At 44.9% G+C, this 15,269-nt stretch overlaps 53 non-coding genes across 53 annotated transcripts; all 53 read left to right on the forward strand.

Annotated features, from left to right (window-relative positions):
• Positions 1-157: 157 nt before the first annotated feature.
• On the forward strand, positions 158-229 carry trnad-guc (transfer RNA aspartic acid (anticodon GUC)). The gene has a single exon. It is a non-coding gene; the product is annotated as a tRNA-Asp (tRNA).
• A 135-nt stretch (positions 230-364) lies between these two features.
• trnad-guc (transfer RNA aspartic acid (anticodon GUC)) lies at positions 365-436 on the forward strand. The gene has a single exon. It is a non-coding gene; the product is annotated as a tRNA-Asp (tRNA).
• A 133-nt stretch (positions 437-569) lies between these two features.
• trnad-guc (transfer RNA aspartic acid (anticodon GUC)) lies at positions 570-641 on the forward strand. The gene has a single exon. It is a non-coding gene; the product is annotated as a tRNA-Asp (tRNA).
• Positions 642-776: 135 nt separating this feature from the next.
• trnad-guc (transfer RNA aspartic acid (anticodon GUC)) lies at positions 777-848 on the forward strand. Its single transcript has one exon. It is a non-coding gene; the product is annotated as a tRNA-Asp (tRNA).
• A 135-nt stretch (positions 849-983) lies between these two features.
• On the forward strand, positions 984-1,055 carry trnad-guc (transfer RNA aspartic acid (anticodon GUC)). The gene has a single exon. It is a non-coding gene; the product is annotated as a tRNA-Asp (tRNA).
• Positions 1,056-1,190: 135 nt separating this feature from the next.
• Positions 1,191-1,262, forward strand: trnad-guc (transfer RNA aspartic acid (anticodon GUC)). The gene has a single exon. It is a non-coding gene; the product is annotated as a tRNA-Asp (tRNA).
• A 134-nt stretch (positions 1,263-1,396) lies between these two features.
• On the forward strand, positions 1,397-1,468 carry trnad-guc (transfer RNA aspartic acid (anticodon GUC)). The gene has a single exon. It is a non-coding gene; the product is annotated as a tRNA-Asp (tRNA).
• A 134-nt stretch (positions 1,469-1,602) lies between these two features.
• trnad-guc (transfer RNA aspartic acid (anticodon GUC)) lies at positions 1,603-1,674 on the forward strand. The gene has a single exon. It is a non-coding gene; the product is annotated as a tRNA-Asp (tRNA).
• A 135-nt stretch (positions 1,675-1,809) lies between these two features.
• On the forward strand, positions 1,810-1,881 carry trnad-guc (transfer RNA aspartic acid (anticodon GUC)). The gene has a single exon. It is a non-coding gene; the product is annotated as a tRNA-Asp (tRNA).
• A 342-nt stretch (positions 1,882-2,223) lies between these two features.
• trnad-guc (transfer RNA aspartic acid (anticodon GUC)) lies at positions 2,224-2,295 on the forward strand. Its single transcript has one exon. It is a non-coding gene; the product is annotated as a tRNA-Asp (tRNA).
• A 135-nt stretch (positions 2,296-2,430) lies between these two features.
• Positions 2,431-2,502, forward strand: trnad-guc (transfer RNA aspartic acid (anticodon GUC)). Its single transcript has one exon. It is a non-coding gene; the product is annotated as a tRNA-Asp (tRNA).
• Positions 2,503-2,834: 332 nt separating this feature from the next.
• On the forward strand, positions 2,835-2,906 carry trnad-guc (transfer RNA aspartic acid (anticodon GUC)). Its single transcript has one exon. It is a non-coding gene; the product is annotated as a tRNA-Asp (tRNA).
• A 134-nt stretch (positions 2,907-3,040) lies between these two features.
• On the forward strand, positions 3,041-3,112 carry trnad-guc (transfer RNA aspartic acid (anticodon GUC)). The gene has a single exon. It is a non-coding gene; the product is annotated as a tRNA-Asp (tRNA).
• A 129-nt stretch (positions 3,113-3,241) lies between these two features.
• trnad-guc (transfer RNA aspartic acid (anticodon GUC)) lies at positions 3,242-3,313 on the forward strand. The gene has a single exon. It is a non-coding gene; the product is annotated as a tRNA-Asp (tRNA).
• Positions 3,314-3,446: 133 nt separating this feature from the next.
• On the forward strand, positions 3,447-3,518 carry trnad-guc (transfer RNA aspartic acid (anticodon GUC)). Its single transcript has one exon. It is a non-coding gene; the product is annotated as a tRNA-Asp (tRNA).
• Positions 3,519-3,653: 135 nt separating this feature from the next.
• trnad-guc (transfer RNA aspartic acid (anticodon GUC)) lies at positions 3,654-3,725 on the forward strand. Its single transcript has one exon. It is a non-coding gene; the product is annotated as a tRNA-Asp (tRNA).
• Positions 3,726-3,859: 134 nt separating this feature from the next.
• On the forward strand, positions 3,860-3,931 carry trnad-guc (transfer RNA aspartic acid (anticodon GUC)). Its single transcript has one exon. It is a non-coding gene; the product is annotated as a tRNA-Asp (tRNA).
• Positions 3,932-4,471: 540 nt separating this feature from the next.
• trnad-guc (transfer RNA aspartic acid (anticodon GUC)) lies at positions 4,472-4,543 on the forward strand. The gene has a single exon. It is a non-coding gene; the product is annotated as a tRNA-Asp (tRNA).
• A 135-nt stretch (positions 4,544-4,678) lies between these two features.
• trnad-guc (transfer RNA aspartic acid (anticodon GUC)) lies at positions 4,679-4,750 on the forward strand. The gene has a single exon. It is a non-coding gene; the product is annotated as a tRNA-Asp (tRNA).
• A 124-nt stretch (positions 4,751-4,874) lies between these two features.
• On the forward strand, positions 4,875-4,946 carry trnad-guc (transfer RNA aspartic acid (anticodon GUC)). Its single transcript has one exon. It is a non-coding gene; the product is annotated as a tRNA-Asp (tRNA).
• Positions 4,947-5,081: 135 nt separating this feature from the next.
• On the forward strand, positions 5,082-5,153 carry trnad-guc (transfer RNA aspartic acid (anticodon GUC)). The gene has a single exon. It is a non-coding gene; the product is annotated as a tRNA-Asp (tRNA).
• A 342-nt stretch (positions 5,154-5,495) lies between these two features.
• trnad-guc (transfer RNA aspartic acid (anticodon GUC)) lies at positions 5,496-5,567 on the forward strand. Its single transcript has one exon. It is a non-coding gene; the product is annotated as a tRNA-Asp (tRNA).
• Positions 5,568-5,900: 333 nt separating this feature from the next.
• Positions 5,901-5,972, forward strand: trnad-guc (transfer RNA aspartic acid (anticodon GUC)). The gene has a single exon. It is a non-coding gene; the product is annotated as a tRNA-Asp (tRNA).
• A 333-nt stretch (positions 5,973-6,305) lies between these two features.
• On the forward strand, positions 6,306-6,377 carry trnad-guc (transfer RNA aspartic acid (anticodon GUC)). The gene has a single exon. It is a non-coding gene; the product is annotated as a tRNA-Asp (tRNA).
• Positions 6,378-6,910: 533 nt separating this feature from the next.
• On the forward strand, positions 6,911-6,982 carry trnad-guc (transfer RNA aspartic acid (anticodon GUC)). Its single transcript has one exon. It is a non-coding gene; the product is annotated as a tRNA-Asp (tRNA).
• Positions 6,983-7,319: 337 nt separating this feature from the next.
• On the forward strand, positions 7,320-7,391 carry trnad-guc (transfer RNA aspartic acid (anticodon GUC)). Its single transcript has one exon. It is a non-coding gene; the product is annotated as a tRNA-Asp (tRNA).
• A 332-nt stretch (positions 7,392-7,723) lies between these two features.
• On the forward strand, positions 7,724-7,795 carry trnad-guc (transfer RNA aspartic acid (anticodon GUC)). The gene has a single exon. It is a non-coding gene; the product is annotated as a tRNA-Asp (tRNA).
• Positions 7,796-8,134: 339 nt separating this feature from the next.
• trnad-guc (transfer RNA aspartic acid (anticodon GUC)) lies at positions 8,135-8,206 on the forward strand. Its single transcript has one exon. It is a non-coding gene; the product is annotated as a tRNA-Asp (tRNA).
• Positions 8,207-8,341: 135 nt separating this feature from the next.
• Positions 8,342-8,413, forward strand: trnad-guc (transfer RNA aspartic acid (anticodon GUC)). Its single transcript has one exon. It is a non-coding gene; the product is annotated as a tRNA-Asp (tRNA).
• Positions 8,414-8,746: 333 nt separating this feature from the next.
• trnad-guc (transfer RNA aspartic acid (anticodon GUC)) lies at positions 8,747-8,818 on the forward strand. Its single transcript has one exon. It is a non-coding gene; the product is annotated as a tRNA-Asp (tRNA).
• A 135-nt stretch (positions 8,819-8,953) lies between these two features.
• trnad-guc (transfer RNA aspartic acid (anticodon GUC)) lies at positions 8,954-9,025 on the forward strand. The gene has a single exon. It is a non-coding gene; the product is annotated as a tRNA-Asp (tRNA).
• Positions 9,026-9,363: 338 nt separating this feature from the next.
• trnad-guc (transfer RNA aspartic acid (anticodon GUC)) lies at positions 9,364-9,435 on the forward strand. Its single transcript has one exon. It is a non-coding gene; the product is annotated as a tRNA-Asp (tRNA).
• A 135-nt stretch (positions 9,436-9,570) lies between these two features.
• trnad-guc (transfer RNA aspartic acid (anticodon GUC)) lies at positions 9,571-9,642 on the forward strand. Its single transcript has one exon. It is a non-coding gene; the product is annotated as a tRNA-Asp (tRNA).
• Positions 9,643-9,979: 337 nt separating this feature from the next.
• On the forward strand, positions 9,980-10,051 carry trnad-guc (transfer RNA aspartic acid (anticodon GUC)). Its single transcript has one exon. It is a non-coding gene; the product is annotated as a tRNA-Asp (tRNA).
• Positions 10,052-10,186: 135 nt separating this feature from the next.
• trnad-guc (transfer RNA aspartic acid (anticodon GUC)) lies at positions 10,187-10,258 on the forward strand. Its single transcript has one exon. It is a non-coding gene; the product is annotated as a tRNA-Asp (tRNA).
• A 135-nt stretch (positions 10,259-10,393) lies between these two features.
• Positions 10,394-10,465, forward strand: trnad-guc (transfer RNA aspartic acid (anticodon GUC)). Its single transcript has one exon. It is a non-coding gene; the product is annotated as a tRNA-Asp (tRNA).
• Positions 10,466-10,600: 135 nt separating this feature from the next.
• Positions 10,601-10,672, forward strand: trnad-guc (transfer RNA aspartic acid (anticodon GUC)). Its single transcript has one exon. It is a non-coding gene; the product is annotated as a tRNA-Asp (tRNA).
• Positions 10,673-11,216: 544 nt separating this feature from the next.
• trnad-guc (transfer RNA aspartic acid (anticodon GUC)) lies at positions 11,217-11,288 on the forward strand. Its single transcript has one exon. It is a non-coding gene; the product is annotated as a tRNA-Asp (tRNA).
• A 135-nt stretch (positions 11,289-11,423) lies between these two features.
• On the forward strand, positions 11,424-11,495 carry trnad-guc (transfer RNA aspartic acid (anticodon GUC)). The gene has a single exon. It is a non-coding gene; the product is annotated as a tRNA-Asp (tRNA).
• Positions 11,496-11,630: 135 nt separating this feature from the next.
• On the forward strand, positions 11,631-11,702 carry trnad-guc (transfer RNA aspartic acid (anticodon GUC)). Its single transcript has one exon. It is a non-coding gene; the product is annotated as a tRNA-Asp (tRNA).
• A 135-nt stretch (positions 11,703-11,837) lies between these two features.
• On the forward strand, positions 11,838-11,909 carry trnad-guc (transfer RNA aspartic acid (anticodon GUC)). The gene has a single exon. It is a non-coding gene; the product is annotated as a tRNA-Asp (tRNA).
• A 135-nt stretch (positions 11,910-12,044) lies between these two features.
• On the forward strand, positions 12,045-12,116 carry trnad-guc (transfer RNA aspartic acid (anticodon GUC)). Its single transcript has one exon. It is a non-coding gene; the product is annotated as a tRNA-Asp (tRNA).
• A 547-nt stretch (positions 12,117-12,663) lies between these two features.
• Positions 12,664-12,735, forward strand: trnad-guc (transfer RNA aspartic acid (anticodon GUC)). The gene has a single exon. It is a non-coding gene; the product is annotated as a tRNA-Asp (tRNA).
• A 135-nt stretch (positions 12,736-12,870) lies between these two features.
• On the forward strand, positions 12,871-12,942 carry trnad-guc (transfer RNA aspartic acid (anticodon GUC)). Its single transcript has one exon. It is a non-coding gene; the product is annotated as a tRNA-Asp (tRNA).
• Positions 12,943-13,077: 135 nt separating this feature from the next.
• On the forward strand, positions 13,078-13,149 carry trnad-guc (transfer RNA aspartic acid (anticodon GUC)). Its single transcript has one exon. It is a non-coding gene; the product is annotated as a tRNA-Asp (tRNA).
• A 135-nt stretch (positions 13,150-13,284) lies between these two features.
• Positions 13,285-13,356, forward strand: trnad-guc (transfer RNA aspartic acid (anticodon GUC)). Its single transcript has one exon. It is a non-coding gene; the product is annotated as a tRNA-Asp (tRNA).
• A 135-nt stretch (positions 13,357-13,491) lies between these two features.
• On the forward strand, positions 13,492-13,563 carry trnad-guc (transfer RNA aspartic acid (anticodon GUC)). The gene has a single exon. It is a non-coding gene; the product is annotated as a tRNA-Asp (tRNA).
• A 135-nt stretch (positions 13,564-13,698) lies between these two features.
• Positions 13,699-13,770, forward strand: trnad-guc (transfer RNA aspartic acid (anticodon GUC)). Its single transcript has one exon. It is a non-coding gene; the product is annotated as a tRNA-Asp (tRNA).
• Positions 13,771-13,905: 135 nt separating this feature from the next.
• On the forward strand, positions 13,906-13,977 carry trnad-guc (transfer RNA aspartic acid (anticodon GUC)). Its single transcript has one exon. It is a non-coding gene; the product is annotated as a tRNA-Asp (tRNA).
• Positions 13,978-14,112: 135 nt separating this feature from the next.
• Positions 14,113-14,184, forward strand: trnad-guc (transfer RNA aspartic acid (anticodon GUC)). The gene has a single exon. It is a non-coding gene; the product is annotated as a tRNA-Asp (tRNA).
• Positions 14,185-14,319: 135 nt separating this feature from the next.
• On the forward strand, positions 14,320-14,391 carry trnad-guc (transfer RNA aspartic acid (anticodon GUC)). The gene has a single exon. It is a non-coding gene; the product is annotated as a tRNA-Asp (tRNA).
• A 135-nt stretch (positions 14,392-14,526) lies between these two features.
• On the forward strand, positions 14,527-14,598 carry trnad-guc (transfer RNA aspartic acid (anticodon GUC)). The gene has a single exon. It is a non-coding gene; the product is annotated as a tRNA-Asp (tRNA).
• Positions 14,599-14,733: 135 nt separating this feature from the next.
• On the forward strand, positions 14,734-14,805 carry trnad-guc (transfer RNA aspartic acid (anticodon GUC)). Its single transcript has one exon. It is a non-coding gene; the product is annotated as a tRNA-Asp (tRNA).
• The last annotated feature ends 464 nt before the right edge of the window (positions 14,806-15,269 follow it).

Below are 15,269 nucleotides of genomic sequence, written 5' to 3' on the forward strand. Positions count from 1 at the left end.
GTTTCAATTCCCTGACGGGGAGCATGTATATATTTCTAGTTTGAGTTTAGGCAATGTTGTCCGTTTGAGTGCCGTAATAGTCCAGTGATAATATAAATGTAGCTCCAGTGGAAATTTTCGAAACCCCAAGTGTGGGTGTTGTTTGCTAGAAAAGAAGTCCTCGTTAGTATAGTGGTGAGTATCCCCGCTTGTCACGCGGGAGACCAGGGTTCGATTCCCTGACGGGGAGCATGTATGTATCTCTAGTTTTAGTTTGGCCAATGTTGTCCGTTTCAGTGCCGTAATAGTCCAGTGATATTATAAATGTAGCTCCAGTGGAAATTTTCGAAACCCCAAGTGTGGGTGTTGTTTGCTAGAAAAGAAGTCCTCGTTAGTATAGTGGTAAGTATCCCCGCTTGTCACGCGGGAGACCAGGGTTCAATTCCCTGACGGGGAGCATGTATGTATCTCTAGTTTTAGTTTGGCCAATGTTGTCCGTTTCAGTGCCGTAATAGTCCAGTGATATTATAAATGTAGCTCCAGTGAAATTTCGAAACCCCAAGTGTGGGTGTTGTTTGCTAGAAAAGGAGTCCTCGTTAGTATAGTGGTGAGTATCCCTGCTTGTCACGCAGGAGACCAGGGTTCGATTCCCTGACGGGGAGCATGTATGTATCTCTAGTTTTAGTTTGGCCAATGTTGTCCGTTTCAGTGCCGTAATAGTCCAGTGATATTATAAATGTAGCTCCAGTGGAAATTTTCGAAACCCCAAGTGTGGGTGTTGTTTGCTAGAAAAGAAGTCCTCGTTAGTATAGTGGTAAGTATCCCCGCTTGTCACGCGGGAGACCAGGGTTCAATTCCCTGACGGGGAGCATGTATATATTTCTAGTTTGAGTTTAGGCAATGTTGTCCGATTAAGTGCCGTAATAGTCCAGTGATAATATAAATGTAGCTCCAGTGGAAATTTTCGAAACCCCAAGTGTGGGTGTTGTTTGCTAGAAAAGAAGTCCTCGTTAGTATAGTGGTAAGTATCCCCGCTTGTCACGCGGGAGACCAGGGTTCAATTCCCTGACGGGGAGCATGTATATATTTCTAGTTTGAGTTTAGGCAATGTTGTCCGATTTAGTGCTGTAATAGTCCAGTGATAATATAAATGTAGCTCCTGTGGAAATTTACGAAACCCCAAGTGTGGGTGTTGTTTGCTAGAAAAGAGGTCCTCGTTAGTATAGTGGTAAGTATCCCCGCTTGTCACGCGGGAGACCAGGGTTCAATTCCCTGACGGGGAGCATGTATATATTTCTAGTTTGAGTTTAGGCAATGTTGTCCGATTAAGTGCCGTAATTGTCCGGTGATAATATAAATGTAGCTCCTGTGGAAATTTACGAAACCCCAAGTGTGGGTGTTGTTTGCTAGAAAAGAGTCCTCGTTAGTATAGTGGTGAGTATCCCCGCTTGTCACGCGGGAGACCAGGGTTCGATTCCCTGACGGGGAGCATGTATGTATCTCTAGTTTAGTTTGGCCAATGTTGTCCGTTTCAGTGCCGTAATAGTCCAGTGATATTATAAATGTAGCTCCAGTGGAAATTTTCGAAACCCCAAGTGTGGGTGTTGTTTGCTAGAAAAGAGGTCCTCGTTAGTATAGTGGTGAGTATCCCCGCTTGTCACGCGGGAGACCAGGGTTCGATTCCCTGACGGGGAGCATGTATGTATCTCTAGTTTTAGTTTGGCCAATGTTGTCCGTTTCAGTGCCGTAATAGTCCAGTGATATTATAAATGTAGCTCCAGTGGAAATTTTCGAAACCCCAAGTGTGGGTGTTGTTTGCTAGAAAAGAAGTCCTCGTTAGTATAGTGGTAAGTATCCCCGCTTGTCACGCGGGAGACCAGGGTTCAATTCCCTGACGGGGAGCATGTATATATTTCTAGTTTGAGTTTAGGCAATGTTGTCCGATTAAGTGCCACAATTGTCCAGTGATAATATAAATGTACCTCCTGTGGAAATTCACGAAACCCCAAGTGTGGGTGTTGTTTGCTAGAAAAGAGGTCCTCGTTAGTATAGTGGTGACTATCCCCGCTTGTCACGTGGGAGACCAGGGTTTGATTCCCTGACGGGGAGCATGTATGTATCTCTAGTTGGAGTTTAGGCAATGTTGTCCGATTAAGTGCCGTAATTGTCCGGTGATAATATAAATGTAGCTCCTGTGGAAATTTACGAAACCCCAAGTGTGGGTGTTGTTTGCTAGAAAAGAGTTCCTCGTTAGTGTAGTGGTGAGTATCCCCGCTTGTCACGCGGGAGACCAGGGTTCGATTCCCTGACGGGGAGCATGTATGTATCTCTAGTTTTAGTTTGGCCAATGTTGTCCGATTAAGTGCCGTAATTGTCCAGTGATATTATAAATGTAGCTCCTGTGGAAATTCACGAAACCCCAAGTGTGGGTGTTGGTTGCTAGAAAAGGAGTCCTCGTTAGTATAGTGGTAAGTATCCCCGCTTGTCACGCGGGAGACCAGGGTTCAATTCCCTGACGGGGAGCATGTATATATTTCTAGTTTGAGTTTAGGCATTGTTGTTCGATTAAGTGCCGTAATTGTCCGTGATAATATAAATGTAGCTCCTGTGGAAATTTCGAAACCCCAAGTGTGGGTGTTGTTTGCTAGAAAAGAGTCCTCGTTAGTATAGTGGTGAGTATCCCCGCTTGTCACGCGGGAGACCAGGGTTCATTCCCTGACGGGGAGCATGTATGTATCTCTAGTTTAGTTTGGCCAATGTTGTCCGTTCAGTGCCGTAATGTCAGTGATATATAAATGTAGCTCCGTGGAAATTTTTGAAACCCCAAGTGTGGGTGTTGTTTGCTAGAAAAGAAGTCCTCGTTAGTATAGTGGTAAGTATCCCCGCTTGTCACGCGGGAGACCAGGGTTCAATTCCCTGACGGGGAGCATGTATGTATCTCTAGTTTTAGTTTGGCCAATGTTGTCCATTTCAGTGCCGTAATTGTCCAGTGATAATATAAATGTAGCTCCTGTGGAAATTTACGAAACCCCAAGTGTGGGTGTTGTTTGCTAGAAAAGAGTCCTCGTTAGTATAGTGGTGAGTATCCCCGCTTGTCACGCGGGAGACCAGGGTTCGATTCCCTGACGGGGAGCATGTATGTATCTCTAGTTTAGTTTGGCCAATGTTGTCCGTTAGTGCCGTAATGTCCAGTGATATATAAATGTAGCTCCAGTGGAAATTTTCGAAACCCCAAGTGTGGGTGTTGTTTGCTAGAAAAGAGTCCTCGTTAGTATAGTGGTAAGTATCCCCGCTTGTCACGCGGGAGACCAGGGTTCAATTCCCTGACGGGGAGCATGTATGTATCTCTAGTTTTAGTTTGGTCAATGTTGTCCGTTAGTGCCGTAATAGTCCAGTGAGATTATAATTGTAGCTCCAGTGGAAAGTTTCGATGCCCCAAGTGTGGGTGTTGTTTGCTAGAAAAGAGGTCCTCGTTAGTATAGTGGTGAGTATCCCCGCTTGTCACGCGGGAGACCAGGGTTCAATTCCCTGACGGGGAGCATGTATATATTTCTAGTTTGAGTTTAGGCAATGTTGTCCAATTAAGTGCCGTAATTGTCCGGTGATAATATAAATGTAGCTCCTGTGGAAATTTACGAAACCCCAAGCGTGGGTGTTGTTTGCTAGAAAAGAGGTCCTCGTTAGTATAGTGGTAAGTATCCCCGCTTGTCATGCGGGAGACCAGGGTTCAATTCCCTGACGGGGAGCATGTATATATTTCTAGTTTGAGTTTAGGCAATGTTGTCCGATTAAGTGCCGTAATTGTCCGGTGATAATATAAATGTAGCTCCTGTGGAAATTTGCGAAACCCCAAGTGTGGGTGTTGTTTGCTAGAAAAGAGTCCTCGTTAGTATAGTGGTGAGTATCCCTGCTTGTCACGCGGGAGACCAGGGTTCAATTCCCTGACGGGGAGCATGTATATATTTCTAGTTTGAGTTTAGGCATTGTTGTTCGATTAAGTGCCGTAATGTCCAGTGATATATAAATGTAGCTCCGTGGAAATTTCGAAACCCCAAGTGTGGGTGTTGTTTGATAGAAAAGAAGTCCTCTTTAGTATACTGGTGAGTATCCCCGCTTGTCACGCGGGAGACCAGGGTTCGATTCCCTGACGGGGAGCATGTATGTATCTCCAGTTTTAGTTTGGCCAATGTTGTCCGATTAAGTGCCGTAATGTCCAGTGATATTATAAATGTAGCTCCAGTGGAAATTTCGAAACCCCAAGTGTGGGTGTTGTTTGCTAGAAAAGAGTCCTCGTTAGTATAGTGGTAGTATCCCGCTTGTCACGCGGGAGACCAGGGTTCAATTCCCTGACGGGGAGCATGTATGTATCTCTAGTTGTAGTTTGGCCAACGTTGTCTCTTTCAGTGCCGTAATTGTCATGTGATAATATAAATGTAGCTCGTGTGGAAATTTTCGAAACCCCAAGTGTGGGTGTTGTTTGCTAGAAAAGAAGTCCTCGTTAGTATAGTGGTAAGTATCCCCGCTTGTCACGCGGGAGACCAGGGTTCAATTCCCTGACGGGGAGCATGTATGTATCTCTAGTTGTAGTTTGGCCAATGTTGTCTGTTTCAGTGCCGTAATTGTCATGTGATAATATAAATGTAGCTCGTGTGGAAATTTACGAAACCCCAAGTGTGGGTGTTGTTTGCTAGAAAAGAGGTCCTCGTTAGTATAGTGGTGAGTATCCCCGCTTGTCACGCGGGAGACCAGGGTTCGATTCCCTGACGGGGAGCATGTATGTATCTCTAATTTTAGTTTGGCCAATGTTGTCCGTTTCAGTACAGTGATATTATAAATGTAGCTCCAGTGGAAATTTTCGAAACCCCAAGTGTGGGTGTTGTTTGCTAGAAAAGAAGTCCTCGTTAGTATAGTGGTAAGTATCCCCGCTTGTCACGCGGGAGACCAGGGTTCAATTCCCTGACGGGGAGCATGTATATATTTCTAGTTTGAGTTTAGGCATTGTTGTCCGATTTAGTGCCGTAATTGTCCAGTGATAATATAAATGTAGCTCCTGTGGAAATTTACGAAACCCCAAGTGTGGGTGTTGTTTGCTAGAAAAGAGGTCCTCGTTAGTATAGTGGTAAGTATCCCCGCTTGTCACGCGGGAGACCAGGGTTCAATTCCCTGACGGGGAGCATGTATATATTTCTAGTTTGAGTTTAGGCAATGTTGTCCGATTAAGTGCCGTAATTGTCCGGTGATAATATAAATGTAGCTCCTGTGGAAATTTGCGAAACCCCAAGTGTGGGTGTTGTTTGCTAGAAAAGAGGTCCTCGTTAGTATAGTGGTGAGTATCCCCGCTTGTCACATGGGAGACCAGGGTTCAATTCCCTGACGGGGAGCATGTATATATTTATAGTTTGAGTTTAGGCAATGTTGTCCGATTAAGTGCCGTAATAGTCCAGTGATATTATAAATGTAGCTCCAGTGGAAATTTTCGAAACCCCAAGTGTGGGTGTTGTTTGCTAGAAAAGAAGTCCTCGTTAGTATAGTGGTAAGTATCCCCGCTTGTCACGCGGGAGACCAGGGTTCAATTCCCTGACGGGGAGCATGTATATATTTCTAGTTTGAGTTTAGGCATTGTTGTTCGATTAGTGCCGTAATTGTCCAGTGATAATATAAATGTAGCTCCTGTGGAAATTTCGAAACCCCAAGTGTGGGTGTTGTTTGCTAGAAAAGAGGTCCTCGTTAGTATAGTGGTGAGTATCCCCGCTTGTCACGCGGAGACCAGGGTTCAATTCCCTGACGGGGAGCATGTATGTATCTCTAGTTTAGTTTGGCCAATGTTGTCCGTTTAGTGCCGTAATGTCCAGTGATATATAAATGTAGCTCCAGTGGAAATTTCGAAACCCCAAGTGTGGGTGTTGTTTGCTAGAAAAGAGTCCTCGTTAGTATAGTGGTGAGTATCCCCGCTTGTCACGCGGGAGACCAGGGTTCGATTCCCTGACGGGGAGCAGGTATGTATCTCTAGTTTAGTTTGGCCAATGTTGTCCGATTAGTGCCGTAATTGTCCAGTGATATATAAATGTAGCTCCAGTGGAAATTTCGAAACCCCAAGTGTGGGTGTTGTTTGCTAGAAAAGAGTCCTCGTTAGTATAGTGGTGAGTATCCCGCTTGTCACGCGGAGACCAGGGTTCGATTCCCTGACGGGGAGCATGTATGTATCTCTAGTTTAGTTTGGCCAATGTTGTCCGTTTCAGTGCCTAATACTACAGTGATATTATAAATGTAGCTCCAGTGGAAATTTTCGAAACCCCAAGTGTGGGTGTTGTTTGCTAGAAAAGAAGTCCTCGTTAGTATAGTGGTAAGTATCCCCGCTTGTCACGCGGGAGACCAGGGTTCAATTCCCTGACGGGGAGCATGTATATATTCCTAGTTTGAGTTTAGGCATTGTTGTTCGATTAGTGCCGTAATGTCCAGTGATAATATAAATGTAGCTCCTGTGGAAATTTCGAAACCCCAAGTGTGGGTGTTGTTTGCTAGAAAAGAGTCCTCGTTAGTATAGTGGTGAGTATCCCCGCTTGTCACGCGGAGACCAGGGTTCATTCCCTGACGGGGAGCATGTATGTATCTCTAGTTTAGTTTGGCCAATGTTGTCCGTTTAGTGCCGTAATGTCAGTGATATATAAATGTAGCTCCAGTGGAAATTTCGAAACCCCAAGTGTGGGTGTTGTTTGCTAGAAAAGAGTCCTCGTTAGTATAGTGGTGAGTATCCCCGCTTGTCACGCGGGAGACCAGGGTTCATTCCCTGACGGGGAGCATGTATGTATCTCTAGTTTAGTTTGGCCAATGTTGTCCGATTAAGTGCCGTAATTGTCCAGTGATATATAAATGTAGCTCCAGTGGAAATTTTCGAAACGCCAAGTGTGGGTGTTGTTTGCTAGAAAAGAAGTCCTCGTTAGTATAGTGGTAAGTATCCCCGCTTGTCATGCGGGAGACCAGGGTTCAATTCCCTGACGGGGAGCATGTATATATATCTAGTTTGAGTTTAGCCAATGTTGTCCGATTAGTGCCGTAATGTCCGTGATAATATAAATGTAGCTCCTGTGGAAATTTACGAAACCCCAAGTGTGGGTGTTGTTTGCTAGAAAAGAGTCCTCGTTAGTATAGTGGTGAGTATCCCCGCTTGTCACGCGGAGACCAGGGTTCAATTCCCTGACGGGGAGCATGTATATATTTCTAGTTTGAGTTTGGCCAATGTTGTCCGTTTCAGTGCCGTAATAGTCCAGTGATATTATAAATGTAGCTCCAGTGGAAATTTTCGAAACCCCAAGTGTGGGTGTTGTTTGCTAGAAAAGAAGTCCTCGTTAGTATAGTGGTGAGTATCCCCGCTTGTCACGCGGGAGACCAGGGTTCAATTCCCTGACGGGGAGCATGTATGTATCTCTAGTTTTAGTTTGGCCAATGTTGTCCGATTCAGTGCCGTAATTGTCCAGTGATATTATAACTGTAGCTCCAGTGGAAATTTCGAAACCCCAAGTGTGGGTGTTGTTTGCTAGAAAAGAGTCCTCGTTAGTATAGTGGTGAGTATCCCGCTTGTCACGCGGGAGACCAGGGTTCGATTCCCTGACGGGGAGCATGTATGTATCTCTAGTTTTAGTTTGGCCAATGTTGTCCGTTTCAGTGCCGTAAGTGATATTATAAATGTAGCTCCAGTGGAAATTTTCGAAACCCCAAGTGTGGGTGTTGTTTGCTAGAAAAGAAGTCCTCGTTAGTATAGTGGTAAGTATCCCCGCTTGTCACGCGGGAGACCAGGGTTCAATTCCCTGACGGGGAGCATGTATATATTTCTAGTTTGAGTTTAGGCATTGTTGTTCGATTGAGTGCCGTAATAGTCCAGTGATAATATAAATGTAGCTCCAGTGGAAATTTTCGAAACCCCAAGTGTGGGTGTTGTTTGCTAGAAAAGAGGTCCTCGTTAGTATAGTGGTGAGTATCCCCGCTTGTCACGCGGGAGACCAGGGTTCATTCCCTGACGGGGAGCATGTATGTATCTCTAGTTTAGTTTGGCCAATGTTGTCCGATTAGTGCAGTAATTGTCAAGTGATAATATAATTGTACCTCCTGTGGAAATTTGCGAAACCCCAAGTGTGGGTGTTGTTTGCTAGAAAAGAGGTCCTCGTTAGTATAGTGGTGAGTATCCCCGCTTGTCACGCGGGAGACCAGGGTTCGATTCCCTGACGGGGAGCATGTATGTATCTCTAGTTTTAGTTTGGCCAATGTTGTCCGATTAAGTGCCGTAATTGTCCGGTGATAATAAAAATGTAGCTCCAGTGGAAATTTTCGAAACCCCAAGTGTGGGTGTTGTTTGCTAGAAAAGAGGTCCTCGTTAGTATAGTGGTAAGTATCCCCGCTTGTCACGCAGGAGACCAGGGTTCAATTCCCTGACGGGGAGCATGTATATATTCTAGTTTAGTTTGGCAATGTTGTCCGATTAAGTGCCGTAATTGTCCAGTGATATATAAATGTAGCTCCAGTGGAAATTTTCGAAACCCCAAGTGTGGGTGTTGTTTGCTAGAAAAGAGTCCTCGTTAGTATAGTGGTGAGTATCCCGCTTGTCACGCGGGAGACCAGGGTTCATTCCCTGACGGGGAGCATGTATGTATCTCTAGTTTAGTTTGGCCAATGTTGTCCGTTCAGTGCCGTAATAGTCCAGTGATATTATAAATGTAGCTCCAGTGGAAATTTTCGAAACCCCAAGTGTGGGTGTTGTTTGCTAGAAAAGAAGTCCTCGTTAGTATAGTGGTAAGTATCCCCGCTTGTCACGCGGGAGACCAGGGTTCAATTCCCTGACGGGGAGCATGTATATATTTCTAGTTTGAGTTTAGGCAATGTTGTCCGATTAAGTGCCGTAATTGTCCAGTGATAATATAAATGTAGCTCCAGTGGAAATTTTCGAAACCCCAAGTGTGGGTGTTGTTTGCTAGAAAAGAAGTCCTCGTTAGTATAGTGGTGAGTATCCCCGCTTGTCACGCGGGAGACCAGGGTTCGATTCCCTGACGGGGAGCATGTATGTATCTCTAGTTTAGTTTGGCCAATGTTGTCTGTTTCAGTGCCGTAATTGTCATGTGATAATATAAATGTAGCTCCAGTGGAAATTTACGAAACCCCAAGTGTGGGTGTTGTTTGCTAGAAAAGAGGTCCTCGTTAGTATAGTGGTGAGTATCCCCGCTTGTCACGCGGGAGACCAGGGTTGATTCCCTGACGGGGAGCATGTATGTATCTCTAGTTTAGTTTGGCCAATGTTGTCCGATTAAGTGCCGTAATTGTCCAGTGATATTATAAATGTAGCTCCAGTGGAAATTTTCGAAACCCCAAGTGTGGGTGTTGTTTGCTAGAAAAGAGTCCTCGTTAGTATAGTGGTAAGTATCCCCGCTTGTCACGCGGGAGACCAGGGTTCAATTCCCTGACGGGGAGCATGTATATATTTCTAGTTTGAGTTTAGGCAATGTTGTCCGATTAAGTGCCGTAATTGTCCGGTGATAATATAAATGTAGCTCCTGTGGAAATTTACGAAACCCCAAGTGTGGGTGTTGTTTGCTAGAAAAGAGGTCCTCGTTAGTATAGTGGTGAGTATCCCCGCTTGTCACGCGGGAGACCAGGGTTCAATTCCCTGACGGGGAGCATGTATATATTTCTAGTTTGAGTTTAGGCAATGTTGTCCGATTAAGTGCCGTAATTGTCCGGTGATAATATAAATGTAGCTCCTGTGGAAATTTCGAAACCCCAAGTGTGGGTGTTGTTTGCTAGAAAAGAGTCCTCGTTAGTATAGTGGTGAGTATCCCCGCTTGTCACGCGGGAGACCAGGGTTCATTCCCTGACGGGGAGCATGTATGTATTCTAGTTTAGTTTGGCCAATGTTGTCCGATTAAGTGCCGTAATCGTCCAGTGATATTATAAAGGTAGCTCCAGTGGAAATTTTCGCAACCCCACGTGTGGGTGTTGTTTGCTAGAAAAGAAGTCCTCGTTAGTATAGTGGTAAGTATCCCCGCTTGTCACGCGGGAGACCAGGGTTCAATTCCCTGACGGGGAGCATGTATATATTTCTAGTTTGAGTTTAGGCAATGTTGTCCGATTAAGTGCCGTAATTGTCCGGTGATAATATAAATGTAGCTCCTGTGGAAATTTACGAAACCCCAAGTGTGGGTGTTGTTTGCTAGAAAAGAGGTCCTCGTTAGTATAGTGGTGAGTATCCCCGCTTGTCACGCGGGAGACCAGGGTTCGATTCCCTGACGGGGAGCATGTATGTATCTCTAGTTTTAGTTTGGCCAATGTTGTCCGATTAAGTGCCGTAATTGTCCAGTGATATTATAAATGTAGCTCCAGTGGAAATTTTCGAAACCCCAAGTGTGGGTGTTGTTTGCTAGAAAAGGAGTCCTCGTTAGTATAGTGGTAAGTATCCCCGCTTGTCATGCGGGAGACCAGGGTTCAATTCCCTGACGGGGAGCATGTATGTATTTCTAGTTTGAGTTTAGGCAATGTTGTCCGATTAAGTGCCGTAATTGTCCGGTGATAATATAAATGTAGCTCCTGTGGAAATTTACGAAACCCCAAGTGTGGGTGTTGTTTGCTAGAAAAGAGGTCCTCGTTAGTATAGTGGTGAGTATCCCCGCTTGTCACGCGGGAGACCAGGGTTCAATTCCCTGACGGGGAGCATGTATATATTTCTAGTTTGAGTTTAGGCATTGTTGTTCGATTAAGTGCCGTAATAGTCCAGTGATATTATAAATGTAGCTCCAGTGGAAATTTTCGAAACCCCAAGTGTGGGTGTTGTTTGCTAGAAAAGAAGTCCTCGTTAGTATAGTGGTGAGTTTCCCTGCTTGTCACGCGGAGACCAGGGTTCGATTCCCTGACGGGGAGCATGTATGTATCTCTAGTTTTAGTTTGGCCAATGTTGTCCGTTTAGTGCCGTAATGTCCAGTGATATTATAAATGTAGCTCCAGTGGAAATTTTCGAAACCCCAAGTGTGGGTGTTGTTTGCTAGAAAAGAGTCCTCGTTAGTATAGTGGTAAGTATCCCCGCTTGTCACGCGGGAGACCAGGGTTCAATTCCCTGACGGGAGCATGTATATATTTCTAGTTTGAGTTTAGGCAATGTTGTCCGATTAAGTGCCGTAATTGTCCGGTGATAATATAAATGTAGCTCCTGTGGAAATTTACGAAACCCCAAGTGTGGGTGTTGTTTGCTAGAAAAGAGGTCCTCGTTAGTATAGTGGTGAGTATCCCCGCTTGTCACGCGGGAGACCAGGGTTCGATTCCCTGACGGGGAGCATGTATGTATCTCTAGTTTTAGTTTGGCCAATGTTGTCCGATTAAGTGCCGTAATTGTCCAGTGATATTATAAATGTAGCTCCAGTGGAAATTTTCGAAACCCCAAGTGTGGGTGTTGTTTGCTAGAAAAGGAGTCCTCGTTAGTATAGTGGTAAGTATCCCCGCTTGTCACGCGGGAGACCAGGGTTCAATTCCCTGACGGGGAGCATGTATATATTTCTAGTTTGAGTTTAGGCAATGTTGTCCGATTAAGTGCCGTAATTGTCCGGTGATAATATAAATGTAGCTCCTGTGGAAATTTACGAAACCCCAAGTGTGGGTGTTGTTTGCTAGAAAAGAGGTCCTCGTTAGTATAGTGGTGAGTATCCCCGCTTGTCACGCGGGAGACCAGGGTTCAATTCCCTGACGGGGAGCATGTATATATTTCTAGTTTGAGTTTAGGCAATGTTGTCCGATTAAGTGCCGTAATTGTCCGGTGATAATATAAATGTAGCTCCTGTGGAAATTTACGAAACCCCAAGCGTGGGTGTTGTTTGCTAGAAAAGAAGTCCTCGTTAGTATAGTGGTGAGTATCCCCGCTTGTCACGCGGGAGACCAGGGTTCGATTCCCTGACGGGGAGCATGTATGTATCTCTAGTTTTAGTTTGGCCAATGTTGTCCGTTTCAGTGCCGTAATAGTCCAGTGATATTATAAATGTAGCTCCAGTGGAAATTTTCGAAACCCCAAGTGTGGGTGTTGTTTGCTAGAAAAGAAGTCCTCGTTAGTATAGTGGTGAGTATCCCTGCTTGTCACGCGGGAGACCAGGGTTCGATTCCCTGACGGGGAGCATGTATGTATCTCTAGTTTTAGTTTGGCCAATGTTGTCCGTTTCAGTGCCGTAATAGTCCAGTGATATTATAAATGTAGCTCCAGTGGAAATTTTCGAAACCCCAAGTGTGGGTGTTGTTTGCTAGAAAAGAAGTCCTCGTTAGTATAGTGGTAAGTATCCCCGCTTGTCACGCGGGAGACCAGGGTTCAATTCCCTGACGGGTAGCATGTATATATTTCTAGTTTGAGTTTAGGCAATGTTGTCCGATTAAGTGCCGTAATTGTCCAGTGATAATATAAATGTACCTCCTGTGGAAATTCACGAAACCCCAAGTGTGGGTGTTGTTTGCTAGAAAAGAGTCCTCGTTAGTATAGTGGTGACTATCCCCGCTTGTCACGTGGGAGACCAGGGTTTGATTCCCTGACGGGGAGCATGTATGTATCTCTAGTTGGAGTTTAGGCAATGTTGTCCGATTAAGTGCCGTAATTGTCCGGTGATAATATAAATGTAGCTCCTGTGGAAATTTACGAAACCCCAAGTGTGGGTGTTGTTTGCTAGAAAAGAGTCCTCGTTAGTATAGTGGTGAGTATCCCCGCTTGTCACGTGGGAGACCAGGGTTCGATTCCCTGACGGGGAGCATGTATGTATCTCTAGTTTTAGTTTGGCCAATGTTGTCCGATTAAGTGCCGTAATTGTCCAGTGATATTATAAATGTAGCTCCAGTGGAAATTTTCGAAACCCCAAGTGTGGGTGTTGTTTGCTAGAAAAGGAGTCCTCGTTAGTATAGTGGTAAGTATCCCCGCTTGTCACGCGGGAGACCAGGGTTCAATTCCCTGACGGGGAGCATGTATATATTTCTAGTTTGAGTTTAGGCAATGTTGTCCGATTAAGTGCCGTAATTGTCCGGTGATAATATAAATGTAGCTCCTGTGGAAATTTACGAAACCCCAAGTGTGGGTGTTGTTTGCTAGAAAAGAGGTCCTCGTTAGTATAGTGGTGAGTATCCCCGCTTGTCACGCGGGAGACCAGGGTTCGATTCCCTGACGGGGAGCATGTATGTATCTCTAGTTTTAGTTTGGCCAATGTTGTCCGTTTCAGTGCCGTAATAGTCCAGTGATATTATAAATGTAGCTCCAGTGGAAATTTTCGAAACCCCAAGTGTGGGTGTTGTTTGCTAGAAAAGAAGTCCTCGTTAGTATAGTGGTGAGTATCCCTGCTTGTCACGCAGGAGACCAGGGTTCGATTCCCTGACGGGGAGCATGTATGTATCTCTAGTTTTAGTTTGGCCAATGTTGTCCGTTTCAGTGCCGTAATAGTCATGTGATAATATAAATGTAGCTCCAGTGGAAATTTACGAAACCCCAAGTGTGGGTGTTGTTTGCTAGAAAAGAGGTCCTCGTTAGTATAGTGGTAAGTATCCCCGCTTGTCACGTGGGAGACCAGGGTTCAATTCCCTGACGAGGAGCATGTATATATTTCTAGTTTGAGTTTAGGCAATGTTGTCCGATTAAGTGCCGTAATTGTCGGGTGATAATATAAATGTAGCTCCTGTGGAAATTTTCGAAACCCCAAGTGTGGGTGTTGTTTGCTAGAAAAGAGGTCCTCGTTAGTATAGTGGTGAGTATCCCCGCTTGTCACGCGGGAGACCAGGGTTCAATTCCCTGACGGGGAGCATGTATGTATCTCTAGTTTTAGTTTGGCCAATGTTGTCCGTTTCAGTGCCGTAATAGTCCAGTGATATTATAAATGTAGCTCCAGTGGAAATTTTCGAAACCCCAAGTGTGGGTGTTGTTTGCTAGAAAAGAAGTCCTCGTTAGTATAGTGGTAAGTATCCCCGCTTGTCACGCGGGAGACCAGGGTTCAATTCCCTGACGGGGAGCATGTATATATTTCTAGTTTGAGTTTAGGCAATGTTGTCCGATTAAGTGCCGTAATTGTCGGGAGATAATATAAATGTAGCTCCTGTGGAAATTTACGAAACCCCAAGTGTGGGTGTTGTTTGCTAGAAAAGAGGTCCTCGTTAGTATAGTGGTGAGTATCCCCGCTTGTCACGCAGGAGACCAGGGTTCGATTCCCTGACGGGGAGCATGTATGTATCTCTAGTTTTAGTTTGGCCAATGTTGTCCGATTAACTGCCGTAATAGTCCAGTGATATTATAAATGTAGCTCCAGTGGAAATTTTCGAAACCCCAAGTGTGGGTGTTGTTTGCTAGAAAAGAAGTCCTCGTTAGTATAGTGGTAAGTATCCCCGCTTGTCACGCGGGAGACCAGGGTTCAATTCCCTGACGGGGAGCATGTATATATTTCTAGTTTGAGTTTAGGCAATGTTGTCCGATTAAGTGCCGTAATAGTCCAGTGATAATATAAATGTAGCTCCAGTGGAAATTTTCGAAACCCCAAGTGTGGGTGTTGTTTGCTAGAAAAGAGGTCCTCGTTAGTATAGTGGTGAGTATCCCCGCTTGTCACGCGGGAGACCAGGGTTCAATTCCCTGACGGGGAGCATGTATGTATCTCTAGTTTTAGTTTGGCCAATGTTGTCCGTTTCAGTGCCGTAATAGTCCAGTGATATTATAAATGTAGCTCCAGTGGAAATTTTCGAAACCCCAAGTGTGGGTGTTGTTTGCTAGAAAAGAAGTCCTCGTTAGTATAGTGGTGAGTATCCCCGCTTGTCACGCGGGAGACCAGGGTTCGATTCCCTGACGGGGAGCATGTATGTATCTCTAGTTTTAGTTTGGCCAATGTTGTCCGTTTCAGTGCCGTAATATTCCAGTGATATTATAAATGTAGCTCCAGTGGAAATTTTCGAAACCCCAAGTGTGGGTGTTGTTTACAAGAGAAGAAGTCCTCGCTAGAATAGTGGTAAGTGTCCCCGCTTGTCACGTGGGAGACCAGGGTTTGATTCCCTGACGGGAACATGTACATATTTCTAGTTGGAGTTTAGGCAATGTTGTCCGCTTCAGTGCCGTAATTGTCCAGTGATAATATAAATGTAGCTCCTGTGGAAATTTACGAAACCCCAAGTGTGGGTGTGGTTTGACAGAAAACAGGTCCTTGTTAGTATAGTGGTAAGTATCCCCGCTTGTCACTACTAGTTTTAGTTTGGGCAATGTTGTCTGCTTCAGTGCCGTAATAGTCCAGTGATATTATAAATGTAGCTCTCATGGAAATTGA

Source organism: Poecilia reticulata, chromosome 2 (assembly GCF_904066995.2).
Source record: "Poecilia reticulata chromosome 2, P_reticulata-male-v2, whole genome shotgun sequence".
NCBI lineage: Eukaryota > Metazoa > Chordata > Actinopteri > Cyprinodontiformes > Poeciliidae > Poecilia > Poecilia reticulata.